Below are 7939 nucleotides of genomic sequence, written 5' to 3'. Positions count from 1 at the left end.
GTTCAATGTTGGAAGGTTCCTTTCAGATTGTTTATAGCTGTGTGTTATAGAACATTAGTAGTAAACCTGTTCCAGTTATCTCCTGATTAAAAAAATTTCAGGATGATAAAACTATGATGATGTCTTTTGTTAAAAATATTTATTTGAAAGGCAGAGTTATAGAAAGGTCTTCCATCTGCTAGCTCACTCCCCAAATGGCTACAACAGCCAGAACTGTGCAGATCTGAAACCAGGAGCTTCTTCTGGGTCTCCCACATGAGTGTAAGGGCCCAGGGACTTGGGCCATTTTCAATAGGCCTTTTAAAAACCAAGTGGTATTTCCTTTCATGCTAAAAGTGCATTTCTAGAGTAAACTTGAACTCCACCTTCTGATTTTTGTTTCCAGCACAGATCTTGGTTTAGATCACTAACCTGGCCTACGCAAGCTGTGAGATAAGCTAAACTGCCTAACACCACCAGGGGTGGGGGGAGGGGATGATACTAAACAGTGCCTGTCTGTCTGCACGGGGTGCGGGGGGAGTGGTCTTTTTGTATAACTTCAAGTATAAAACACGAAGTGCACTGTTCAGATCACTTCTGTATGTGGAGTACACACATCACGTGTTTTCTTTTCCCAGATGACTTAAAAAGCATCAGTTTAAATATGTCAAGGAACATCATTAAATAGCAGTCCCACAACGAGGTCAACAACTCCAATGGCTCTTCCTTTAATGCTGGGGAAACTGGCCACCTTTCACTGGTGACAGTACGGAAGTAGAGAGCATACAGAGTAAAAGGAGAAAGCACACACATGTGCACACAAAGTATACCCAAACTGACCAGAGTCACAGGACACTGAAGCAATGCTTTCTTAAGCAGAATGAAAAAAAAAAATTTTTTTTGGTACTTTAAATAGACTAAAATATTTGGTGTGGGTGGAGGAAGGAAATCAGTATTTCACAATTTTCACTTGAACACCAGCTGCCATAAAGGCTCAGCTCCCCGCTCAACGATACAAAGGAAGCACAGCTTACTGTGGACAAGCATCGGCTGAGGGCTTCCAAGGAGCACAGTTACCCTCTCCACTGCAGCGCAGATGCGGCCACGAAGGACAAGCAGAGGGAGGCGAGGACAGAGTCTGCAGCCAGCACAGCGTCTGCCCCGTTACTGCCGCGTGACCAAGAGCTCGCCTCACGCGCCTGCCGTCCTGCCTGGGACACACCTCAGGAGGACGGAGGCTGCAGATCTGACAGTCCCTGCTCCCTCTGCATCAGGACTCGCCACTGCCTGCTCACTCCCTGCAACTCACATTCACCAAGAACAAACAGAAGACCACATCCTGGCTTCTTGAGCAGGGCAGACTGGAAAATGCAGTGGAGGCCAGAGCATCAGAAGTCATAGTTTCCCTTGCAAGAGAAGAAATCTACAACCACACTCAGTTTTCCTTAACTGTGAAAAAAGTGAGATTTAACCCTGCAGGGACAGGATGCATACCCAGGTGCTGGAAAACTTAACCTCGTTACCTCTTCTCTTCGTAGTGGAGCACCAGTGACTTCTGCTGGTGCCCTTTACTCTCAATGCTGTGCTGGTGCCTTAAGCTAGGATCGGTCATAAACTCACAGCAATGAGTGATGGGAGGACATGGATCCAAGAAACTAACGGAAGCCAAGACAGCCATAGGGCAGCTAAACAGCGGCCACGACCATGTCCATCTAAGGAGATCAACTCTACTTGGGGTGCCAGGGACAGGCCTGTGTTTAGCACTGAAACTCCTGCAAGCAGGGAACCCCCTCAGGCCCGGCACCAGGGCAGCTAGTCAGCCTAACACCACTGGCTCCTTCCTTTGTATCACCTAAGAAAAGACAACATTTTTCAAAAGTGTAAGGCAAGGGGCCAGCGCTGTGAAGCAGGTTAATCCTCCACCTGTCACGCCGACATCCCATACAGGCGCTGGTTCTAGTCCCAGCTTCTCTCGATCCTGCTCTCTGCTGTGGCCTGGGAAAGCAGTAGAAGATGGCCCAAATGCTTTGGCCCCTGCACCCATGTGGGAAACTCGGAAGAAACTGGTTCCTGGCTTTGGATCGGCTCAGCTCTGGCTGTGGCAGCCATTTGGGGAGTGAACCAGTGGATGGAAGCGCTCTCTCTCTCTCTCCACTGTAATTCTCCCTCTTAAATAAATAAAATCTTAAAAGAAAAAAATGAAGAATCCCAGTCGCACCTCTCACTGCTGTTGTGAGCTCAGCCCTCCCAGTTCTACCCTTTAAAAACAAACAAAAGAGTGTAAGGTAAGCTTTAAGGGCACTGGCCCCCAAGACACGCTTAGGTTACTAACGGCTACCTCCTCCAAGCCTGTTCAGCAGCTAGTTATAACACAGATCTCTAATTTAAAGGTATTAACTTTAAGAGTAGTTGGTAGAAACTTGGCCATTTAGTGAGCAGTGTGCAGAAATCACTCGAAGATAAACCTTTTAAGGCTTCTTCTGGCTTTGTCCAGTTATTCGGCATTTTACTGTTATCTTCTTGAGGTTCTCAGAGCTAAGTGAATAATCCGGTTTTGCATGTCTTTTCACATTCTTTTTTTAGGTGAGAGCATTCTATGCCAGCTATTCCCCACATTCTTGCTTCATATACTGAAGGAGGGCTGCCAGCTGGAGACAGCTCCCCGGTTACGAAGGACCAGGATTGCGCCACTGTGCTCCGCGCTCGGTGAGCAGCTCTGCCCTTGGGAAAGAATATTCTCAGATCTGAACATCTGAATTTTGCCTGCAGTGCTGTGGTCTGGTTCAACAACTAAAGAACCGCTTTCATCTTTACCTCTAGTTTTTCTTGACTTAACCTGCTTGTGTAAAATGAACAGTCTCTCAGGTTCACTATCACTCCTAAAAAGACGCAATGCGTATGCATTCCAGTCAGCACCACAGAAACAAAAATGAAGCCTGCAGCATAAGCAGCTGCAGAAATGATGTATGTGGGCTCTGCATTTTGGCAGGATTTTTTTAATAAAAGGTCGTAATTCATGCACGCTACCTCTTGCTACATGTAATAATCATTCCTCCCCATTAAATTGAGCCATGTATGCTGTGTATCAGTTACATAACCGACAGAAGATGACATTCTGGAAGCAGGGACGTACGCTCACCAGAAAAGGATCCTCACTCTTTCTCACCAAATTTTTTCCAGTTTGAACAACCCAAGAATGTTATTAATGAGAGTGGCAGAGACATTTTCTTAGCGACTTACTGAGAAGAAGAAAAATCTCACCGGGAGAACAGAGACTTTAAGACTTCTATTTCTACAAATGTTGAAACCCAACTTTATGCTACAGCATTGTAAAGGGTAGAACTTAATATAGAACTAGGAATATGGCAAGTTACCTAGTGACTAACACTGTAAAATAGCCAAAAACTTTAAAGACACAGGGAGAAAGAACAGTGAGATGCAAAATACATAGTTAAGTAATTTTAAGATCTCACTTTTGTTCTTAAGTCACCATATATGGATTTCATTGTTCAATAAATTATGATTTTTAACTACAAACAGGAAGTAAATCCCTCTCCCCTCACCTAAAAGAGCACACGGTAAATTCTGGAGAAACCCAAGAGCTCTTTTTTCTTTTTTTAGGAGGGTAGCACAATGCCATTTTTAAAAAAAATCTTTTGAAGAAAAATCTGTTTTCTTAGTGGAATTAACAACTCCTCTTCCTCCCCATCTGGAGGGACAGTCTACTTCTAAGAGGCCCTTGCACCTTAAGCAACGGTGGCCTTGGGGGCCCATTATGTTCCCATGGCAACAAACCAAGTGACACTGAAGTTAGCCCAAATTCAGGCTAGACACCCTGTGGGTCAGGGATGGCCACAGGCCTTGGAAAACCCATCTGCATTGAGCAAGTGGCCTGAACCACTTAAGGGCTATCATTAGATACAGAACTTGAGGTGGTACTTCCCAGTATTAGGCAACACTACCACACTGGAGGGAAGAGGTTGTAAGGAGGAAACCACCTAGGTGTATCATCAAATAAAGAGGAAAGTGAATTTTAGGCCATCACATTCCAGATACCCACGGCACGTGTAACTCAGTGGGAGTCCACGGCAGTGCTTTATTGGCTGTTGTAAACTCCACTTAGGATTCTTACTTGTCAAGCTGCTTAAGAATGCAATACTAACTCAACTGCCAAATTAGGACTCTGGCAGAATAAAAGCCAAATTACTCTGCTGGTCTGTCAATGGCAGGACAGTGTCGGCAAGCAAATGAAGAACTTTTTACTGACACCTGAGATTCAAACAACAGAAGCGTTTAACACTGCTGAAATGACTCCAACTTGGTGCTTCTGTGAGTGTACGTACATATATAAATGTATATGCAGATCATAAACAACACTTCATACTAAAAAGGTAGAAGCAGTTCTGCCATGTTTAAAGTCAGCTATAATATGCAGAACAAAAACAGCTGAAGAAATTACGAGAACCCATGAAACAAGTTCTTTCCATAAAGGCTACCATGGGACTATTTCCTGGTGGTGAGGTTCACAGCACAGGAATTCTACTCCAGGAGATAATCTGCCCCTCAATCCTCACATACACACAAAGGTAAGTCTATAGAGAAAAAATATTCACAAAAACTTGAAAACTAAGATATAAAAGGAACTCAACAGCAGGAATCTTTGTGCCTCTGGGAACTACATACTGTCATCATTATCCTGATAGTACCAAACACAATCACGTAGTGTGCCCCAAGATGGAAGGTGGGCTAGTATCGTAAGGAAAACACCGGCTGCAATGCCAGAGACACTGACAATTGTAAACCAGAACCTGGCCATTTAGGGTATCTGCCAGATGTGCAACTACACGGAACATCTGAACCATGTGAAGATTTAAGGGGCTGACCAATCGGACGACTACTACTTCATGATGAAAAAACTGAACTCTGGGCATGGAAAGCACCTTCCTTTTTGGTTAACAGTAAAATCCCAAGGGCAGAATCATTCTGCTATATGCAGATAAAACACAGTTGACAGGGACACCAGTTGCTGCCACTTGGATTTTTTTTTTTTTATTTGACAGATAGAGTTAGACAGTGAGAGAGAGAGAGAGAGAGAGACAGACAAAGGTCTTCCTTCCGTTGCCTCACCCCAGAAATGGCCACTATGGCTGGAGCTACGCCAATCCGAAGCCAGGAGCCAGGTGCTTCATCCTGGTCTCCTATGCGTGTGCAGGGGCCCAAGGACTTGGGCCATCCTCCACTGCCTTCCTGTGCCACAGCAGAGAGCTGGACTGGAAGAGGACTAACCGGGACTAGAACTGGCACCCATATGGGATGCCGGTGCCGCAAGTGGAGAATTAACCAAGTGAGCCACGGCGCCGGTCCTTGGATATTTGTTATCAGGAGAAAGGAAGGAAGAATAAAACTCAGTTGCTGAATATTAAGGAGTTACTAAAACATACGGAGAAAAGTAAGCAGGCAATAATTCAAGCATCAATGCTGTAGACACGGGAAGGAGGAAAGTCTTTCATTGTTCATGTCCACAGATTGCTCAGTTATTCTTAAAGGACACTTACTGGGGTGGGGCTGGAATGTGACGGTAAACTGGGAATCTCGAAGCAAAGATTGTACGCAAAGACTGATCTTAAGATTGTCCCGTGTTACTGTGTATCCCACCACCAACTCATCAACCCTGAGACCAAGAATACCCAATACTGAACCAGTGCTCTAAGTATCAGTAATTAAAATAAAGATATCTCAAAGATACACGTGAAAAGCTTTTGGAAGAGGCAGAGAAACTAACTGGGTATATATTCTCTTTTAATTTATCCACCTAGAAGAGACCAGACTGATTGTTTGTCACCATCAAAGTCTTAGTCTTGGTGAAACTGACAAAAAAGGCACAAATAAAGCAACACTAAAATAATTTTAACAAAGGAGGAAAACATGATGATGTATAATGCAGACCAGACACCACTGGATGTGGCTGAAGGCAGAAAATATAGAGATGGTACACTACCTGTAAATACAGACTCGGAATACAGGAGGGACTGCAGAGGAAGAATATTCAGTCAGCGAGAAAAACCAGGCCGATTTGCCCCTGGCAAGGTGACAGGTCCTGATCTGCGAGCCAGGACCACGGCGGCGTTACCTTCTACTACTCCACATCTATCGCAGTGTCTGCCTCCGACGAGACAGGCACCAGCACACGTCTAGCAGCCGAATGAAAGCACCACGTGTAATCAGGAGGATGATGTGGTTCAAACAGTCTAGACTGCTCTGAAGCGGGTGAACACATCACAGCCAGCAGTACCAAAAGGGTGGCCCAAATTCAGATTCTCTAAGCTCAACCTGCGCTTACAAAGACTATTCTAACTTTTCCTTTTAAGCAATGACATTTTTGCCCTCCCCAAAAAAATCCTGTGTATAAAACCCAAGCTGCTACAGGTTAAACCAAAGTCACTAGGGAACTCCCCCAGGCTCTAGCCCCCTCAGCCAGCCCCACAGCTGTCTCGAAACCCCCCGGGAAGACTAGCGCTCATCCTAGAACTGTGGTAGCAGCCTGGCTGCTTTGTTGTCAGTCATGAAAATACACTGTTAGTACAATGAAGGATAAATTGTGAATACTGTTGCTAATTTAAACAATGATTACAATTCAAGAGAGGGGACTCTTATCACCTAGAATAAAAATCACCCCTGAAAAGGAAAAATAAATCTACCAGAGTTTTAGGCAACAGTAGGCAAAAATATAAAGCAAAAGAGAATCCCATTTGAAAAGCAAGTAAGATAGTGAAACAGATTCACAAAAATGTAATCCCCATGATGAAGTCAGGCGCTTAACATGTAGGTATATCGGCTCAATACAACAGGCGCTTCCGAAGAGTCAAGTGTCGGTTTCCTACTGCACAGAAAACCCCCCAGAGTTATGGAGACGTTCTCCGCTACGGAAATGCCAGAGGGGGCCACTGCTTCAATTAACATGTCTATCAGAGTAACTGCCAGAACCTTCTACCACTTCCAAAGTTGTTCTCTGACCCCAACTCTGTCCCCCATCACTAAAAGTTCTCAAGTAAATAAAGGCTTTCAAAGAGGGGCAGAGGGCTCCACTGGTTATCTCCAGCGGGCTCGACAGTGATGACCCCTGGGACACTGACTAATCACAAGATGGGCAGCAGGGAGCAGGAAGTCTAGAAGCAAGCAGCAGAATGGGGGGACACGTGCAAGGAAGTGGTACTGACCTGGCGCACATGAGAAATGTGCACATCAGAGTTTCAGGGAGAAGAGATGTTAGTGAGAATGACACCAAGCAGTCTACCACAACATAAGGCCCCTTCAATGTCATACAAACTGTGCCGGTCTTCAGGTCTGGATTAGCGCAGCTCATTCTGCACAGAGCATCGGTGCCCAAGAACCAGCCTCCGAGAGGCACGCTGCTCTCGTCAGCAGCAATGCGTATTCCCCTGGCTCATCTCGTGCCCTCCAAGTCAGGGGCTGGTCAAGCATCACTTCCTTCCAGAGGTCTCCCCAGACGGCCCACGGAAGCAACCCATCCGTTAGTCTCCAGCACAGCAATCTGCTCACCTCCTTCACAGGCTGAGTAAGGGTTTGAGTAACTGCTATCGAGAAAGGCCGGGACCACTACCTGTCTTGTTCACCCTCACCCCAAACCTAAGAAAGCTCCTGGCATATAACAGGTGAACAATAAATACTTGTTGAACGAATAAAACATTCCTAATCCAAATGTACATGAACATATACATACATAAGGATAGGAAAATGGGAGAGTATCCAACAGAAAACCACCAAATGCTGAAGGTATCAAAAACGATGCCTGTACACAGATAAAGGTGAATATGGTTTCAAAGAATAAGTGCCAAAGATATCTTCGAAACTACGGAAATTTATGAAAAGGGGCTCAGGACTGGCTATCTTCCATTTCTTCCAAGACGAGAGAAATGTTTGCACGGCAGTGAGTCACCAG

The sequence above is a fragment of the Oryctolagus cuniculus genome, chromosome 10 (assembly GCF_964237555.1).
Source record: "Oryctolagus cuniculus chromosome 10, mOryCun1.1, whole genome shotgun sequence".
In the NCBI taxonomy this organism is placed as follows: Eukaryota; Metazoa; Chordata; class Mammalia; order Lagomorpha; family Leporidae; genus Oryctolagus; species Oryctolagus cuniculus.
The sequence above is the reverse complement of the archived record's forward strand: the minus strand, read 5'-3'. Positions refer to the sequence as shown.